Here is a 19,888-nt window from a genome sequence, read left to right as displayed (position 1 = left end):
CTCCCTCCGTCCCTCCCTCCCTCCCTCCCTCCCTCTGTCCTTCCCTCCTTCACTTCTTTCTTAAACCTGTAATTAGGAGACTAGTAATGTATTAAATAAAGCAACAGAGTACTTCAAAAGACAGAAATAGTTAATTATCTACTGGTTCAATTCTGGTTTATCCCAGAAATAAAGGATGACCCTGAAAACTACTCTTTGCAAACACATGCAATTCAGTGTAGAATCATAGAATCATAGAATATCCTGAGTTGGAAGGGACTCACAAGGATCACTGAGTCCAGCTCCTTGCTCTGTACTGGACCACCCCAAAACCAAACCATGTGTCTGAGAGCATTATCCAAACACTTCTTGAACTCCATCAAGCTCAGTGCTGTGACCACTGCCCTGGGTAGCCTGTTCCAGTGCCCAAGCACCCTCTCGGTGAAGAACATTTTCCCAACACCCAGCCTGACCCTCACTCCTCTGTCCCAGCTCCATGCCGTTCCCTCGGGTCCTGTCGCTGTCCCCAGAGAGCAGAGCTCAGCGCCTCAGCGCCTGCCCCTCCGCTCCCCTCGTGAGGGAGCTGCAGGCCGCCATGAGGCCTCCCCTCAGCCTGCTCTGCTCTGGGCTGAACAAAGCTCAGCTGCTCCTTATACATCTTGCCCTCTAGACCCTTCAACATCTTCATAAACCTCCTTTGGGGACACTGTAATAGTTTTATGTCCTTCTTATGTCCTTGGCCACTGTGGTACCCAAAATCACCCACAGTACTCAAGGTGAGGCTGCACCAATACAGAATTTAATCCTATTCTGTGTGGCATACAGGATCCAGCCTACTGTGTTTCCATAACATTAAATTATGTTGACACCAAATTCAGTTCTGATAGCTGGAGGAGGGTAAGGAGATAAAGGAAAGAATACATTCAGGTGAAAATGAAAATGGGGTGGGAAAGTCTGAAACAGAAACCAGGCAGGTGGACAGTAGGAAGTAAAAATAATTATTTTCCAGTAAGGAGAATGAATTTCATCTTTAAGTCCAATAAAGGGTTGAATCAGGGCATTGTTCAACCTGATCTTGAACACCCCCAGGTCTGGGGTATCCATAACTTCTCTGGGCAACCTGTTCCAGTGCCTCACCACCCTCTGGGTGAAGAACTTTCTCCTAACTTCCAATCTAAATCTCCCCTCTTGGTTTAAACCATTCTCCCTTGTTCTGTCATTGTCCACCTGAGCAAAAAGCTGCAATAAGCTCACCCTGGAGCCTTTTCTTCTTCAGGATGAACATCCCCAGCTCTCTCACCCTTTCTTTATAGGAGAGGTGTTCCAGCCTTCTGATCAACTTCATAGCCCTCCACTGGACCTGTTGTAAGAGATCCACATGATTCTAGTGCTGGGGGTCCCAGACCTGGATGAAGCACTCCAAATGGAGCCTTACAAGGGCAGAGTATAGGGGGACAATCATCTCCCTCAGCCTGCTGGCCATGCCTCTATTGATGCAGCCCAGGATGTAGTTGACCTTCTGGGTTGCACACATGCATTGCTGGCTCACGTCAAGCTTTTTGTCTACCAGAAGCCCCAAGTTCTTCTCTGCAGGCCTTCATTCAATGAGTTCTCCATCCAGTCTATACTCATGTATGGGATTGCCCTGACCCAGGTGCAGCACCTTGTGCTTAGACTTGTTGAGCCTCATTAGGTTCATGTGGGCCCACTTTTCAAGCTTGTCCAGGTCCCCTTGGATGGCATCCCTTTCTTTTGTTGTATCGACTGCACCGCTCAAGTTGGTGTCATCTGAAAACTTGCTGAGGGTGCACTCAATCCCATTGCCTATGTCATTGATAAAGATTATCAATTATTAAACAGTACCTGTCCCAGAACAGACCCCTGAGGGACTCCACTGGTCGCTGGCCTCCGCCCAGACACAGAGCCGTTGACCACCACTTGTTCTGCTGATCTTGGTATGTCTTTCATACCAATTTGGTTTCATATGGAATCAAGTGCTTACCAAAGGAAAGAAAAACAAACAAACAACAACAGATATAAATTAATTGGCTGTCTTCATCAGTGAAAGCCATTATTGCTTTCAAGGTGGTTCTGCAGAATTATGTAAGCCTTCACAGCTGTCTATTTCCCATTTTGTTTTCTCCATAGCTACTATTCTTAACACAGCATGAAAGAACACTTCTCCAAACATTGTGACTCACAGAACTAACTGCAGAGCAAGAGCCAGTCATGCATCAGTATTCACAAAAATAATATATAATTTGATATTGAAAATATTGGTGAAAGTCCTAAGGGAGAAATCTAATTTTCAAAAGACTGAGAAAACAGCAAAATACTGATCCAGCTGAGTTTTGTTGACCTGAGCAAATTTAAGATTTCAGCAGATATAACAGTTACACTATGTCTATGCTATTAAACTGAACCTGCCAGGACCTTGCATTTTTTTGTTGCTGTGGCCAGGTGGCATGGCACAGTCACTATCTATGCTGGTTAATTCATCATTTTTCCGCATTGTAAGTTTACATATATACATAGAAACAACCACAGACCCTTCATTTTTAAGTAATTTCAAATATATTTGGCAAGGTATACACTTTACATGTATTGTAACTATGATCACAGATTTTGCACTGTAACTGGTCTCAATAATAGATAAAAGTAGAGAGATGATACATGCTGCCTTCTTATACTAACCCCCATAACAATGGACTTCCATAGAACTTAGGGAGCCATAAAAGGAGCATCAGCTTCAACTTTGGCATTTCTGATCCTGCAGAAGAAACTGAAAATATGCTCTGCTTTCTTATTGCTTCTCCTGTTCACTTTTTTTCCAAGGCAGAATGCCTGTGTGGCTTCCCTGTGACTGTAAGAATAAGCAGAAGAGTTGTCCATGTTTCCAAGATAAAATCCATATGACTTGCTAAGAACAATGCTACAGAAATCATCTGCCCATCCCTATCCAACCTGAAACACTGGTTAGTATAGGGACATGAGTTCTGGCCTGCTCAAGACCTAGACTGGTCTTAAGTGTGACCAGCTCCTACGTTCTTTCTTTCCAACTTTATTTCTGGCTCCAAATCACACAGAATCAAGACATTGACTCTCTGTTGAAATGTGGCATACTTTCTAGAGGACAGTGCACTTGAGCTACCTGTATTTGTCCTTTTCAGGCTATAAAAATAAAAGTTTGAGTACATACTAAAGCTGTAATCATATTTAGTCTCTTACTCCTTCAGAAAGCTCAAAAATTTGTCCTGTATGCCTATGTAAAACTGTGGGGGGGGTGGGGGGTGGGGGGCAGAAATAGGCACAGTACTCCAGGTGCTCTCACCAGTGTTAAGGATCACCTCCCTTGGCCTTTTGGTGATATTTTGCCTAATGCAGACAATAATAATTTTAGTCTTCTTAGCAGCAAGGACACATTGCAGATTCATGTTCAACTTCATGTCCTCCAGAACTCCTAGGTCCTTTTCTGTAGAACTGCTTTCCAGCTAGGTAGTCAGCAACATGTATTGGTGCCTGGGGTTGTTCTCCCTGAGCTGCAGGACTTCGCACTTTCCCTTGCCGAACTTCATTATGTTCCTGCCAGCCCACCTGTCCAGCCTATCAAGGTCCCTTCGGGTGGCTGTGTGGCCCTCTGATGAGTCTGTTTTTTGTCATCTGTGGATTTACTGAGGGTACACTCTACCCCATTGTCCAGATCATTAATTAAGATGTTAAACAGGATGGGACCCCGTATTGACCCCTGGGGTACTCTGCTAATTACTGACCTCCAGCTAGACCTTGTGCCACAGACCACCACACTCTGGGCCACACGTTCAGCCAGTTTTTAATCAACCTCACTGTCTGCTCATCTAGACCATATTTCAAGAACTTCTAAAGGGAGGTCTTAGGACCTTATGAAGGACAGTGCCAAAGGCGTTACTGAAGTCCAGGAAGACAACATCCAGTGTTCCCCCATCATCCTTCACGTGCCTGGAAATGATTTCCAGGATTAGCTGTTCCATCACTTCCCAGGGATCAAGGTGAGCCTGACCAGCCTGTAGTTCCCTGGGTCCTCTTTCTTGCCCTTCTTGAAAATAGGAGTGACAGTTGCTTTCCTCCAGTCTTCAGGCACCTCTCCCAGTTGCCACAATCAAGCAAAGATTATAGAGTGGCCTCACAATCACATCTGCTAGCTCTGTCAGCACTCGTGTGTCCGTCCCATCTGAGCCCACAGACTTGTGAATGTCTAGTTAGCTTAAGTAATTCTTAACATGATCCTCTTCCACCAAGGGAACATCTTTGCTCTAGCCTTCCAGTCTGGTCTCTGGGGCTTGGGGATTCCTGAGGGCCAGTCTTGTTGGTAGAGACCGAGGCAAAGAAGGCATTCAGTACTTCTTTTAAAGCCCTTCTTTCTGCCTTTGGCATCCCTGGCCAGATTCAATTCTATCTGGGCTTTAGCTTTTTTAACTTGATCTCTGATATTTGGACAATGTCTCTGTATTCCTCTCAGGTTAGCTCGCTTCCAGATTGATAGCGTAGATATATATAGAAAGTATGAACATTGATGTTGGCATTGTCTGCATTCCTTGTGTATACATTGAGATAAAGCAATGGAGTAAGTGCCAACCAAAGCAAAGAGAACTGGTCAGTCTTAAATTAGTGTGGTAGACTGAGAAATTGCACACTGTCAGTAATGAGGAATGGATTTCTTCTTATAAGTGTATATATATATATACATGCGTACCTACATGTAAGGTGGTTTATTAACTGTTGTTTTTAGGATCTACTGTTGTAATATCATAAACTTTCCTGTTCATCTGAAAGCAGTGCAGCTGTCTTCCAGGGTGCCAGAGATTATAAGATCAGACACCTAAGGAGAAGAATTTGTACATTTTTCTAAGAATGAGCTGTGGCAGGACATAAAAATATGGTTCAGGAGAAAGAAGCAATAGACAAATGAACAGAAATAAAAAGAAGAGGAAGTAATTTCAGACAAAAGCTTAAGGATGACTTGAAAAAAGGGAAGGCACTTGGCAACTGGGGACAAGAGAACTTACCTCATGCAGCCCGGTGGAGTTGAGGAAAACAGCACGTAAAATGAAAGAAGTTGATTCTTACTGAGGTATTGAAAACTCCTATTGAATTAAGTTTTTCCTTTAAGATGCCTTGCTGGAGCTTTCTGTCTGAAAAACAATCAGCCTGCTAACTGCAGACTCCAACTGAATATGTGGGAAGAGATTTTTCTTTCTGTGATATAGCTTGCACTGACATGTAGAAAGGAGGCTTAATACTACACTTTATCATTAGTCCAATGAAATTACAGATATCAACTCTTTTAATAAATTAAAGTTATACCACATGGAGAAAAGGATTAACCCACATACAGAATTAAGGCTATCTTCATTCTTTTCTGGTTTCAGACCCATTGAAATTAAAAGGACTAGTTTCAGAAAGTTGCTAGGAGACCATAATCACACGTGTCAGAATAATACATTTTTATTTAAAATAGGAAATGTTGATTAATGAACATACTTAACAGATAATGAGTAAAGGTATTGAAAGCATCTATGTTCTATCAAATTTCAGGTGAAACATTTAATTTATATGTTGAAAAGCCAATGTGAATTGAAAATTTTCAAGGTAAAGCGAACTAACACGTGCAGCTAGACCTGAAGGACACAATGGTTTCATAAGTACTTGATTAGAAACCCCTAGCTACAGTACTGAGAAGCACAAGAAAATGTTTCCAGTTTGCAAGGCCAATAAGACTAAAAACAAAGAATGAGAAAGGTTTAGATATAGGAGTCTCATGTAGGCATTTTGTTGAAATGAAAGTAAGATGAGTCAATTACTTTGTAGACAGTGAATGGATTTAAAGGTAAGATACTGGAGAAGATGCTGTATACACAGCATAATCAAATTAGAGAAGACTAAGCAATAATTGATGGTATGAAAACTTCAGCCTAAATGAAAAAAAAAACAACATATTGAACCCTGAACAGAAGGCTCCTAAGATTTCTTAAACCAAATCCAACAATTGTATCTATAGCTCTGTTGATTTAATTTATGCTGTGACAATTTAAACAGATATTTTACACTGAAAATTCTAGCATGATACTTTGCATGTAAGATTAATGATCCTTATGTTCTTGGAATCTGAAGTACAACAGTGTTCTGTGCTCTAAAGCCACAAGGTATTTACTCCCTTTCTTGCTTTTACATGTAAGAGATGATATATAATAGAAAACTCACTGTGGTTACCACCTCAGACTCATCAGCACAGTATGGATTGTGTTCTTAGTGATTCACATTAGAGTCTTGACAAGGAAACAAGTCAACAAGACCCATACAAACCAAGCAAAAATAATTTTAATGCTACTAACGATTTTTTTTTTCAAACAAGCTAACACCTGAGAAGACAGGAAATGAGATACTGGTCCAATGTCTGGCTTCTGACCATTCCTCATGCTGGGTAAAAAGTTTATCATAGATATAGATCTTGCCAAGTATTTTAGGGAAAAACATACTTACTAACAGAACGGGAATCACAAAACCCTCTTGAAATAATGGTGCTTTGAATTAAGCTGACAATTCCAATGTGGGATCATCATCATAAAAGCAACAAGATAATATATTTCTTTTGTGATTTTACTTGGTAAATAGTAAAGCCAGACTTTTCCTTTTACCAAGCCATGATTAGTTAATTCTAACTTAAATATTTCTAATAAAATATTATATTCATATGTTTAACTCTAAGTGAAGCAAATATTGTTTCTAATTTAAAAAAAAAAAAGTATTTTCATACAATGAGAAAATGGTCATGCTTAAAGCAATTATAATGCAGGAATAATACATTGCTGATGATGTTAGCTAAAATGGCTCTGGTGGGGCCGCACCTTGAGTACTGTGTCCGGTTTTGGGCCCCTCACTACAAGAAGGGCATGGAGGTGCTTGAGAGAGTCCAGAGAAGGGCAACAAAGCTGGTGAGGGGTCTGGAGAACAAGTCTTGCGAGGAGCAGCTGGGGGAGCTGGGGTTGTTTGGCCTCGAGAAGAGGAGGCTCAGGGGAGACCTCATCGCTCTCTATAGGTACCTTGAAGGAGGCTGTAGAGAGGTGGGGGTTGGTCTATTCTCCCACGTGCCTGGTGACAGGACGAGGGGGAATGGGCTAAAGTTGCACCAGGGGAGGTTTAGGTTGGATGTTAGGAAGAACTTCTTTACTGAAAGGGTTGTTAGGCATTGGAATGGGCTGCCCAGGGAGGTGGTTGAGTCGCCATCCCTGGAGGTCTTTAAAAGACGTTTAGATGTAGCCCTTAGTGATATGGTTTAGTGGAGGACTTGTTAGTGTTAGGTCAGAGGTTGGACTAGGTGATCTTGGAGGTCTCTTCCAACCTAGACGATTCTGTGATTCTGTGATTCTGTGATTCTGTGAAAATGACAGCTACTTACACACGCAGAGCATAACCTGTAATAGTGTTTCACTTAAAAGCAAAATAGATTACTGTTATTTTAGTAGCTGGCACATATTTGAAAAAGCAAATTGTACAACTGATAGTTTTCCACTACCCAGTAAAATAATAAAATTTTTAAAATAAATTTTAAAAGTTTTGATAACTAGTAACTGAGAACAGCAAGTGTGGTTTTTGTGTAAGGAAAAGACACAGCCCAAACTCAGAAAAAGTTTGTATTTCCAAAGTTTAGTTTTAGTTCCTGCTGAAAGAATTGCCATTAACAGTTCCAACACCCTTGTTACTTTTGGTCTGAAGAAACCTTTCCTGGTAAATTGGAAAGTACTGGCACTACAGATTCCTTCCTTGAATGGTACATTTATCACCTACTAAAAATAAAAATGAATAAGAAAAAAAAATACTGTTTATTATTACTTGATATAAATTATAGACTTAGATGAAATATATTTGTTTGAACATTGATAGCATCATTATTTAGTCAACTTTATATGACATGATATAATTCTGGAATTTATTTTTTATTTACATTCTAATTTAATTTAACAGCATGTCTTGAATCCTTATATTAGTTAACAAATTCTAACTCACCAGAAGTACAACATGAGTAATCACCCAATAATTAGCAAAATTAATTCATTTTTTTTGTGTAAAAAAAAGAAATTGTAATGCACTGTGTAAATAAGTGTACTCTTTTTCTTCTTATACCTTCAATGAATTATTTGTTGAATCATAAAGTTCTTAGGAATCTTCAGAAAGCTAAATTTCATAGCTATTATATGGGAAAAGCAAACCAACCAAAAACAAACGAACAAACAAACAACAACAACAGAAAACATAATTTATGAAAGTTCGAATATTCTAAATATATATCAAAGATGTTCAATGTATACCAAAGATAAATTTTGGAGTATACATACATACACAGACAGTTTGGCTTTATGATTTGGTAGGCGATTACGGAGATTTGTTGTTGTGCAGTTCTTCCTCCACACAATGAATTTACTCTGAGTTTTTATTTCCATTTACATCAAAATACCGACAGATGCATTCAGATTCTCACTGAACAGAGTTAAGAGCTTCATTTCCTTCATTTCAGCTGTGCAGTGAGACAGTATAATAAAGCAAATGTGGCTTTGTCTATTTCCCTCTCACCTTCAAAGCTGTTGATAGTGTTCAACAGTTATCTTGAACAGAGTTTAATTTTATCCTCCAAACACTACATGAATTTCACACATAAAACAGGTGTATAAATTTATGCTTGTGAGACAGAAAGTGTGGAACAAGGAATATCTACATGATCTTACACAGTATGCAGTACTATCAGTAATTTTACACAGATCACCACAAGAGTGCAGTTATAAAGGCATACAGACCAATTCTAAGTCCTGTCTAAATATTTGCTTTGATACTGCTACTTGTAATTATATAACTACCTAATTGGAACAGAAGAGAGAAAGAAACAGAAGGAATATAAGGATTGTCAGTTCAGACTACAATTTATTCTTAGTGACAATATTCTGTCAGTTTCCCTAGGACTGATTTCAGCTGCTGGGCTAGAAGTGAAAGTGCAGCATCAAAGTAGAGGTAGGATTACCTCTATTAATCAAAACCTTTAGACAAAACTTACAGATTTGCAAATTTTTGTTTGCTTTGTCCATCTGTACCATCAGAACAGCCAGAACTACTAACCCAATAGCTCATCTAAACTGTTCCTGAAGAAAACTGCAGTAATTGAGCGATTATTTTTTTTGTTGCAATGTCCTAAATGTTCTTTAAGGATTTGGGCTGGAAATTCATGGAAATTGATCAGGACTAGAAAATAGAGAGACTGGTATATTCAATCTCCAATTTTATGCAGTTGACAATGTTCTTGAAAAAATGGATTTTCAAATTACTTTCATGAAATGTTTTATCTATGTTGCTGTTTTCCCAATACAACAGAACTTTCAAAACTGAAAGTAGTCAAATGCAGGTATTAGGTAAGCTTCTAGACATTGCACAGAAGTTCTGTAAAGTTGCATAAAGCCTCTGGAGAAGTGTGAACAATATAAAAGGTTCAAGTATAAGTAGAAGAAAAATTGAACTTTACATTCAACTATTTTACTTGATCTTACCATCGTCTGCTACTTTCTCATGAACATTTAATTTATGGTCAAAATCATATGTAGCACATATTAAAAAGTTTTCTATCTTCAAAATTATTTTTGCCTCTTTCTTAAACTATTTATCCAATGAAATAGTACTTACTGAAAAGAGATTTCATAATTTAGGAAAAGGGGAATAAAGTTTCATTCTCTCTGGCTTTTACTTCATTATTCTCAAAAAAAAAAAAGCAACAGAGATACATGACAGGATCTTTACAAACTCTCATTCTGTAAAAAAAAAAAAAAAAAGAAAAGAAAATTGTGTACAGAGCACTTTCCAGCCTTTCCTAAAAAAAAAAAAAAAAAAAAAAAAAAGGATATATTATGGTAAACATGGCTTAAACTTCAAGGTAAATTGCATTTTGAAAACTTGCTGCCTGCCATCGTCCTTCTCACTTGGCTCCCCTCTTCTGTTTCCCAACCATATTAAGGTGGAGAGGAGTGCCCAGGTTTTATTCCAACAGAACTTGTTTTGAATTTACAAGAGGATTTGGGAAGTACCCCTGAATCTCACAATGTAGTTACAAGCTATAGCTAAATGCCCACCATAGTGCCTCAGTTGTAACAGCTACATTGTCTCAAGATGTCAGATACCAGATGTGTTTTTCAGTACTAGTGGAGAAAAACATGTCCATTCCTTCTTTCTCTGCCTCAAACTCAGTATTTAAGACCAAAGCAATAAGACTGGATTATTTACTAATCCCAGATAAATTCTTCAAGACTTTAAGTGGCATCGTTTCATGTTCTACCAATATTTAGGAAAGAAAACCAATGAAACTTAAACATTCGTTAAATTTCTAACAAACTGCAAAGCAATAGTGAAGAGAGACGAACAACAAACCTGTTTGTATCTATCTGTATTACAAATAAATGTTTTACACTAAAACAAAACAAAACAAAAACAAACAAACAAAAATTATTGAAGGACTTAAGTGACCATAATGCACATTTTTAAAGAAAATATTTATACACGTCATGTCTAACAAAATATGCAATTGAGAGAGTAGTTTTGTTGGTTTTTTGGTTTTTTTTTTTTTTAGTGTATTATGTATTTTTATGTTGGAGAACTAGAAGACTTTCTAAAGGAGTCAAAAACTGCCAAAAGTGAAGATTCTGGGAAGTTCTTTACAGTGGGGGACCCAAAGCAAGACGCATGGAATCTATGGTCACTTTTGAAAATCTTTGCAATCTCATTTTAAATTTTTAATCTAATTTCCCGTGCTTATTTATAGAATAGTGAAATTCATATTTGAACTGCAGCCATCCTGTGAGTTTAAGTTATCAGTTATAAAAACGTATGCTGCCCCAATTTCACAAGTCCTTAATTACTCATCTCCACCCACAGAAACCATTAGCAAGTGATACATGATATGTATTTCTTAAGATATAACATGGAATGCAAAGCAGTGTGTCAGGCTATTCAGAAACTAAGCATATTTTGGTGACTCAGAACAATGCACAACAGTATAAGAAGATTAATAAAATTAAGAGTTCGTATTCGTTCTCAGTTCCAGTTGGTCTTATTTAAATTCTGGGCTGTCCTAAGGTTAAAAATAAGCCTTTCTAGTTTTAAGCTTTTAAATTGTAGCTTTAATCCTTTGTCTCATTTAAATTTGATAGACTGTATTCAAAGCAGATGGACTATAAATATTTATGAATCTCATATTTATGTATTTAGAGAAATGCTACTCTTTGCTAACCAAAGAGGTCAGCAAAATGCAATTTCATAACTTTTCAGTGATTATTGAAATGTTTTCCACATGATGACAAAAAATGTTGCTTAAGATTTATTTTAATATTTGAACTCAGTATTTCCTCACAGAAAAGTACTGATAGGACATATTAGTAAGGAGTCCCTCAGACTGGGATTTGTATTCCATTTGAGGCAGAAAACAAATGTGTTGCATATATTTAAGGAAATATGAGAAATATGATCTGAGCAATTAAAGGCATCATAATCTTAACTCGTTAAGATTTTAGAACAACTCTGGATCAAAGTATAATTAATTATATAAATCAGAAGTGAAATAAAACTGTAGGTAGGTTCAGCAAAAACAGATTGCGCCAGGGTAGTGCTGTACATTTCTTGGCTAAAGTAACGGGTTTTCCAGACAAAGAAAATGCAGTAGCTAAAATATATCTGGACATAAGGTTTATAACAAAATAATTCCCATACCATTTTTTTTTTAACTTAGTGAAGATAGAGACTAGTACAATTATTACAGTATAGGTAGGAAACTGCTAAGGTAAAGTGTTAGTATGAAATACAATATTGTTTACAGTGATACTGAGTTGGGATATATTATTACACAGAAGAGGTTCAGACTATAAGAAGGAGCAAAATGGAGAACTGAACATAGGACTAAAAGAGATGGGATGACGAACAACAGTAGGAAGTGTGAAGTTTAGTACTAATAGTGAGACTTCAGTGGTTATAGACTGGAAATATTAAAGAAGAAAAAACTGAGTACTATCAGCCAGTCACATCAAATTTGTGAACCAGTGATCTGAAGAGGCCATCAAAATGACAGATGTGATTTCAGGATGTGGCAATTAAAGTATTTGAAGTATTGACAGGAAAACAATAATACCACTGTGGAAGGTTTAGTGAGATCTCACCTGAAGTTTCTGCTAGCTGTTTACCAGAAAGATGTAGAGAAGCATAAAGGACTTTATATATCTGTCTACAGAAGACAAAGGTTATGTTTAACTGCACCTATTATGTGCAAATCTCTCACTGTCCTCAGCCCAAGTGCTGTGCTTAAAATTCTGATAAATTAGCAAAGTACTTAATTTGAGATGATCCAGTATGCCTCTGGCATAAGTTTGTGCTTTTTGAATACCTTACCTAAACAAAAGAATTTAGAATGTGTAGGAAGAAAAAGTGGTGCTCACAAAGAGTGTCTTAATCCAAAGAATGTTTCAGAACACATAAAATAAAGCTAATACTCCAAGCTGACTGGAGTTGATGAATTTGTCCTGTCTGTGTAGTGCCTTCTTTTTGTAGTATTCAGACACCAGTACATATAATGTAAATGACTAGAACTTAGGAGAATTGAAAACTATGGTTCTCAATGGTAGTTTCCAATATATTTTGCAGCCTAGCCGTTTGGGAAAAGCAGATTTGGGACTAGAGATAGAGACATAGTCAGAATTTTTAGAGGATAAAATGTGGCAAGTTGTTTAATCAGCACACTCATTTATAGTAAAACCTGATTCACAGATGCACTGAATGAAAACTAAGTTGTTAGAGGAAAGGATTTCCTTCCAGAAGAAGAGGGAAGATGGGCTGGTCTGCCATTGCAACTTACATCGAAGTAGAAAATGTAAAGCTGCAGGTAGAAGGTAGAGCCACCTACATTCAGATCAACCACACCAAACTATAACCTCATTTTCTTAAGAACACCTCAAGAATGTATCTGAATGATGCTCAGCCAATACTTTGAATTTGATGGTGAATAACATTAATATATTTTGTATTATTTACACACAATTATTTCAATAAAATAATATATGGAAATATTTAGAAAATAATTTATGTTTCAGACTTCATCAGTGGAATTTCAATTTAACACAGTCTAATGAGTGTTAACAGTCCCCGGCAAATATCTGAGATCACTAGCATAAAGTGTTTTATTTTAGAGCATGTTTTTATCTGGAAATATATCAAAATCAAATAATCCTGAGGCCAGAAGTTTTTATACTATGGAGAATTTTCTCCCATGAATCCATGACAGACTTACAGTGATAGCTCCTATTAACACAAGTGGGAGTTGCAAACCAATCCCCTATGCATTATTTGAAGAATTTACCTCAAAGCATGGCCCAAAGCAAATTTTTATGATATCTTGGTACCCTTGGGAACGGGGATTTATAATGGCAACAACTGAAAAAGACCCTAATCTATAGTTTAGTGATGGGACTGAAAGTACTGTTATACATTTTCGGTTATTATGCTGCTGAACTTGAACTCCAAATTGTTTCCTTCTTGAAGAAATATTTGAAGTAGTTTTATAGAAATAACTATTATAATGCTTTAAAGTTTCTAAAATATTTTAATACTATCTCAGATTTCAACCTTTTTTTCCATTCCTCAGTCAAATGGCACAATGTGTAACATCTTGCCTTATTAACAGAAGTTATATAAAACCCTTGAAAACCACCATGTAAAGCAACAAACACTCTTGTATATATACCTATAAAATAATGCGTTCCTAATATCTGTACAGTTAATCTATTACTGGCAATTTTTACTGTGATAAAGAATCTGACTTGTTCTTTGGGTAATCATGTATGTTTTAAAAACTTCCAAAACGAAATAAGAAAAAGCAAAGACTCTTAAGCTAAATGGCATGAGTAATGCTCTGCAAATTATCTTGTCAATAATGCAGCACAACATTTGAAAAACAAGGTTGATAAAAGCATCTAAATTAGAACTCTATGTACGGATTTTTAGAATCTTTTGACATGGTAAATGTTGCAGTTTTGTAATTTTAGAATTTCTGCCACATTTTAAAAAATAGTAGCAATATGTTATCTTATAATGGGAGGTTCATACTCGTATTAGGCTTTTCATAGTTATGTTTTTAGATCTTCCGAAGAGAAAAAAAAATGCTTTCTTAAAATAAATAATGGCAAAATGTTTTATTTTCCAAGTGGGTGTTTCTATTTACAAAGACAGGTTTTGCAGAACCTTGAAAAATGGACAGATTTTGATCTGGTGTAATTCTCCTTGATCTCGTGTATAATAATATAGTTTATAGCTTGAAAAATGACTGAAATTGTTTTGTCAAAAACACAGAATCAGTGAATGGCTGAGGTTTGAAGGGACCTCTGGAGGTCATCTGGTCCAAGCCCTCTGCTCAAGAAGGGACACCTACAGAAGGTTGCCCAGGACCACATCCAGACAGCTTCTGGATGGAAGTAAGGACAGTTCCCCAAGGAGGGACACTCCACAATCTCTCTGGGCAACCTGTTCCAGTGCTTGGTCACACTCATACTAAAGAAGTGTTTCCTGATGTTCAGAGAGAACTGCCTGTATTTCAGTTTGTGGCCATTGCCTCTTGTCATGGTACTGGACACCACTGGAAAAGGTCTGGCTCCATCCTTTTTGCACTCCCTACCTTCAGGTATAGACACTGATAAGATGCTTTCTTAGCCTCCTCTTCTCCAGGCTGAAGAGCTGTCTCAGCCTTTCCTCATATGAGAGATACTCCAGTTTCTTCATGGATCTACATTGTATTCTCTCCAGTATGTACATGTCTCTCTTATACTGGGGGGCCCAGAACTTGACAACTCCAGGTGGTCTCACCAGTGCTAAGTAGAAGGGAAGGGTGATTCTAGGAATTCTCTCTGAGCAGCAAAGAGAAACAAAGGTAGAGATATAGAGTGATGGCAGAGGTATAGAGGGTTGGTGGGAGCTGTCCTAAAGCAAGCTGGCTATAAAATGCCATTTTTTGCATACAAGACAGATTTATATGCAATAAATTTTCCACACACTCACTGTGAAGACAATATGATGGCTCACAGGATGAGCACTGGAAAAGTATCTGCCCATACTTATTAGAAATTATCTAAGTATTTTCCAGGAAACAAGAAATAGGTTGCAGAAATTAAGAATCTATAAAATTCTGTAAAAATGATTATCTACAACAACAGGTAATGTTATCCACAGGGACAGTGGGAAAAGACTTAACAGAGAAAGATATAATGGAAAGACTAACTTATTTAGCAGTCAACCCATTAGCTGTTGTCACTTCATATATATTTACACATATGCATATATTACTCTAAAATGCACTATAATTGTTGATTATCTCTATGTGAAGTGTAGAGTATGGTAGAAAACTTTATATCATCAGCTATTGGGGGATGAGGAACTAAAAGTTGAGGTAAGAAGAATTGTACTTCCTTGCATGAGTGAAATTTGTACAGCACTCAGACAGAAGTTGTGTTGCAAATAACTTCCTCTCTGAACAAATCATAGTAGAACTTAGGTTTAGTATTAAAATAATAATAATAATAATAATAATAATGAAATTGTATACATTCCTTCTAAAAATATATTGGGATGAATCCAAGACTGGTCAAACCATTCCATTTATTATTCAGTTACAACAATGATGAATTTGTGCTATTTATCTGGAATCAACAAGATTTATCTGGAAATCAGGAAAAACAAGATCAAGTGGGTGGAAACTGTTTTGGTACATTATTTCTAAATGTAAATTTTATAAGAGCTGGACACCTAAAAATATCGTGAATAATTATGCTATATCCATGCATTGCTCAATTCACTTCTACTTGTGTACATATTGATACAGCTGACCTGCTATAACCTGCCAGTCATTATTGCTCTTAGATGATTTTAACCTGGCTTAGTTATCTGAAAAAGAAGGTTGATTTTGAACAATGGTAAAAAAAAAACTATTGATATATTTGGTTTTGTTTGATAAGTTACTTACTGACTTTTTTATCAAACAATCAGCTCCTGATATACAAGCTCTACTTCATCTAATATATGCATAAAATGCCACATATGTTCATCTTATACACGATCTTATACACAGATATCTGCATATCTAAGATCCCTTCCCTATTTCTTATAGTATTAACTTACAAAACTTAGTCTTTCTAACAAGAAACTAACAGATTCCCAGGCCTTTTAAAAATTATAACCATACTTTTTTCTCTCCTTCTAACATAGTTGACAGTCAGATCAATGATTCAAAATGTTTTGTCTGAATGAAGATGATTAGTCTCTTTATCTTTAAAAGTGTTTGCACCAATGAAATATGCCATACACCTCCTTATTTTTTGAATTATTGCATTTACCTGAAAGAGTATGTAACAATTTCATTTGTTTGTCTTATGAAGTACTATACTACATGAGTAGAAAAATCCCACTGACCCTGAATATTCTCAAGACTATTTCATATTATGGCTGTGTTCTGATTTCATTTACTCTGTCTTCCACCCAGAGAAGGTGACCATCAAGGGATTAAATTGAGATAGAAACCTCCATCACTCCAATGAAAAACAATGTTAATATATATCCCATGTTTTTTGGCTACAGAAAGCAAACAATTTGCTATCTATTTTGAATATCTGCTTTAAAATGTTACATACAAGATCTTTCATGATACATACAAGTCTTTCACGACTTCCTTGCGTTCAAAATAAGCATTTCTGAATTATTTTAAACAGTTCCTTTATTTCATATACCAGTAGAATTCCAGCTTATTTATTAAAACCTGAGGATCCATCATATGATAGGTTGCAATCAATAAAAGTTGTGCCAACTCATGTTATTCTGCATGTCAGGTCATATTGTTACAGCTCAGTCTCTAGGATGTTACAAAGCACTACCTTGTTTGCAGTGTTCTTTTCGACCTGCTTAGAACTGACTCAGGAATTGTTTCTCATAACTATAGCAATGAAAAAACAAACAAACAAACAAACAAACAAAACACACACACACAAAAAAAAAACCACATATCTAACAAAAGACATTTCCAACAAAAGAAATTTTCATTTCTATCAAAAGACAAAAACAGACTAACAAAGCAATGCACCAACTGTTACTGCATTGCTTCAGATAAGTTATGCAAACCAAATAAATTACCTTCTGGTAAGAAACTTGCATGAGCTCTCAGTCATGTCAGCCTGCTGCCAAACCTGACTAATTTAAGCAAACCTACCAACCAAGCAACCAACCATTCAATCCACTAACTATATTTGACATTGTCAGATCATCTCAAATGCTACAGGGTTCATCCAGATTAGTTTGGTATATATATTTTAAGTAACAATCTAGATTTTATTTGTAAGTTTTTTTTTCTACATTGAGTAAGTTAGGGGAGAGAGGGCCTTTTTGAAGGAAAAGATATAAGAAAGAGACTCAAGAACAATGTGGTAAGTTTTATGGTAAAAACTCACAAGGGACTGATGAGGCCAAGATAAGTACTGTCCGTAGTACAGTACAGTACGGAAGCCAATTCTATGACTCTTCAGGGATCAGCTGTTTAAAGCTGTTTTTTTTAATCTAATATATATTTACATATATCCAGAGACAGGAAAGGATTTCTGTTGCCATTTGGTTTTTGACAACTGGTCTGCTATTTAGTTCTCATACATTCCTTCATTAGTGTCTTGGACTTTGCAGGAAAAGAAGACAAGACACTAGGAATGTGGTTTAACTAGGCCGTGAGTTCATAAATAACACATCTGGGAACCATCTGGCAATGACTCGTCCAGTGCAGGTCATACTTCCTTAGTAATCCATACCATGTGGTGGCAAACTGCCATCAGCCCTCCACCCTGCTAACATGGCCTTAGCATTATTCCTGAGATCCATGGACCTCCTTCTCCCAGAAGAAGACTGAAAATAGAAAAAGGAGGCTGCCTCTTAAGTCTAATGTAGCCCCAACCTTGTCTCCAGTCTTCTGTTCCCTTCTCAATTCTAATTACACTTTAGCATAAAGTGTAATCCTTAATGGATTCCACTCCATTGGACATTTGCTGTAGTAAGGTACCAAATTTTCTACCCTAAGCAGATTCTCACATTGTTAATAGTTACTTCCATTAGAGCAGCAAGCATCATAATATCTTTCAAGACAGAAAATTTGAACAGAACATACAATTAAATTTAATACACACTCCAGATGAACAATTAGCTGATATTTTTTTCTTTTCAGATAATTTATAAGTCAGTCAAATTGCTCCTGTGACCACCTAAACTTTCTGGTGTGGTGTCCTGAAATCTTAGTCATTCAGTGTAATATGATCTGGCTGTACTTATGACCTCTCACTCTAATCTCAAATCTGCCATTATTTTATCTCTCCATTGGTTTTATCATGATTTATCTTGATCTATTCACATGGCCTCTCCCTCATCCTGAATGAATCAGAGCTATCTTCTGACCCCATGCTCTGTCTCTTCAGTTGGGCTAATACCCACCCAAATGCTAACAGAACAACTTCCAGAAAAGCTAGCTTCTTGATGGAAGCCAAATGCAGATGATTAGCCAGACAATATATTTACAGTCTGACACTTCATTCTGAAAAATAGGCTGAACATTAATATTACTGAAACTGTCCCATCCCTACTCATGTTTTGTTTCAAGTATTACCGCTCACAGGCAGAGCTTTTTGTGTTTCCAGTCCCATGTCCTCTTTAGATGCTATCATTTTTATTTCACATGAAGAAGAACCAGTTTACTATAATGCCAGTAATATATCAGTAATATATATTCTTTGATATTAACATGAAGTTAAATATTCTTTCTGAATTAACTGCCTTTGATGGGAAGCAACAGTGGCAAAACATCAATTGACCTATGTCTTTGTCATGTCTGAATAGTCTGAATAAGAACATATAACATTCTAATACAGAAATTTACCTCATCGCCGTCATCATTTTAATAATATTCTCAGATTAAGAGGAACTATAAGATGCAAAGACAGTTTTTCCTCTTGTTTTTATTTTTTTATTTTTTATTTTTTCCAACTCTCTGTGTTGTAAATACTCAAGCCAAGTCTCTACCAGAATTGTATTTTACCTGTTCTTGAGAAACTCTGCAACTATCCCACCCTCAGACCTATTTAATATTGGAATAACCTCCCTATGGGACACCAGCAAATTCTCCATCTCCTTCCCTCTTCAACTGACTTGAAAAACATAAACTTTAAGGTGGTGATTGGCAGCGCAGAGTCCGGCTGGAGACATGTGACTAGCGGTGTTCCCCAGGGGTAGGTGCTGGGTCCGGTCTTGTTCAACATCTTCATCAACGACCTTGATGAGGGAATAGTGTCTGCCCTCAACAAGTACGCCGATGACACAAAGCTGGGAGAAGTGGCTGACACGCCAGAAGGCTGGGCTGCCATTCAGCGAGACCTGGATTGGCTGGACAGATGGGCAGGAAGAAACCAAATGAGGTTTAATAAGAGCAAGCGTAGAGTCCTGCACCTGGGAAGGAACAACCGCACGTATCAGTACAGGCTGGGGGACGACCTGCTGGAGAGGAGCTCTGAGGAGAAGGACCTGGGGGTCCTGGTGGAGGACAAGTTGACCATGAGCCAGCAGTGTGCCCTCGTGGCCAAGAGGGCCAATGGGATCCTGGCCTGCATTAAAAGCAGTGTGGCCAGCAGGTCAAGGGAGGTGATCCTCCCCCTCTACTCTGCCCTGGTCAGGCCTCACCTGGAGTACTGTCTCCAGTTCTGGGCTCCCTGGTACAAAAAAAGACAGGGATCTCCTGGAAAGAGTCCAGCGGAGGGCCACAAAGATGATGCGGGGCCTGGAGCATCTTCCCTAT

Source organism: Anser brachyrhynchus, assembly GCF_964034855.1.
Source record: "Anser brachyrhynchus genome assembly, chromosome: 2".
Lineage (NCBI taxonomy): Eukaryota > Metazoa > Chordata > Aves > Anseriformes > Anatidae > Anser > Anser brachyrhynchus.
Note: the sequence above shows the minus strand (reverse complement) of the source record.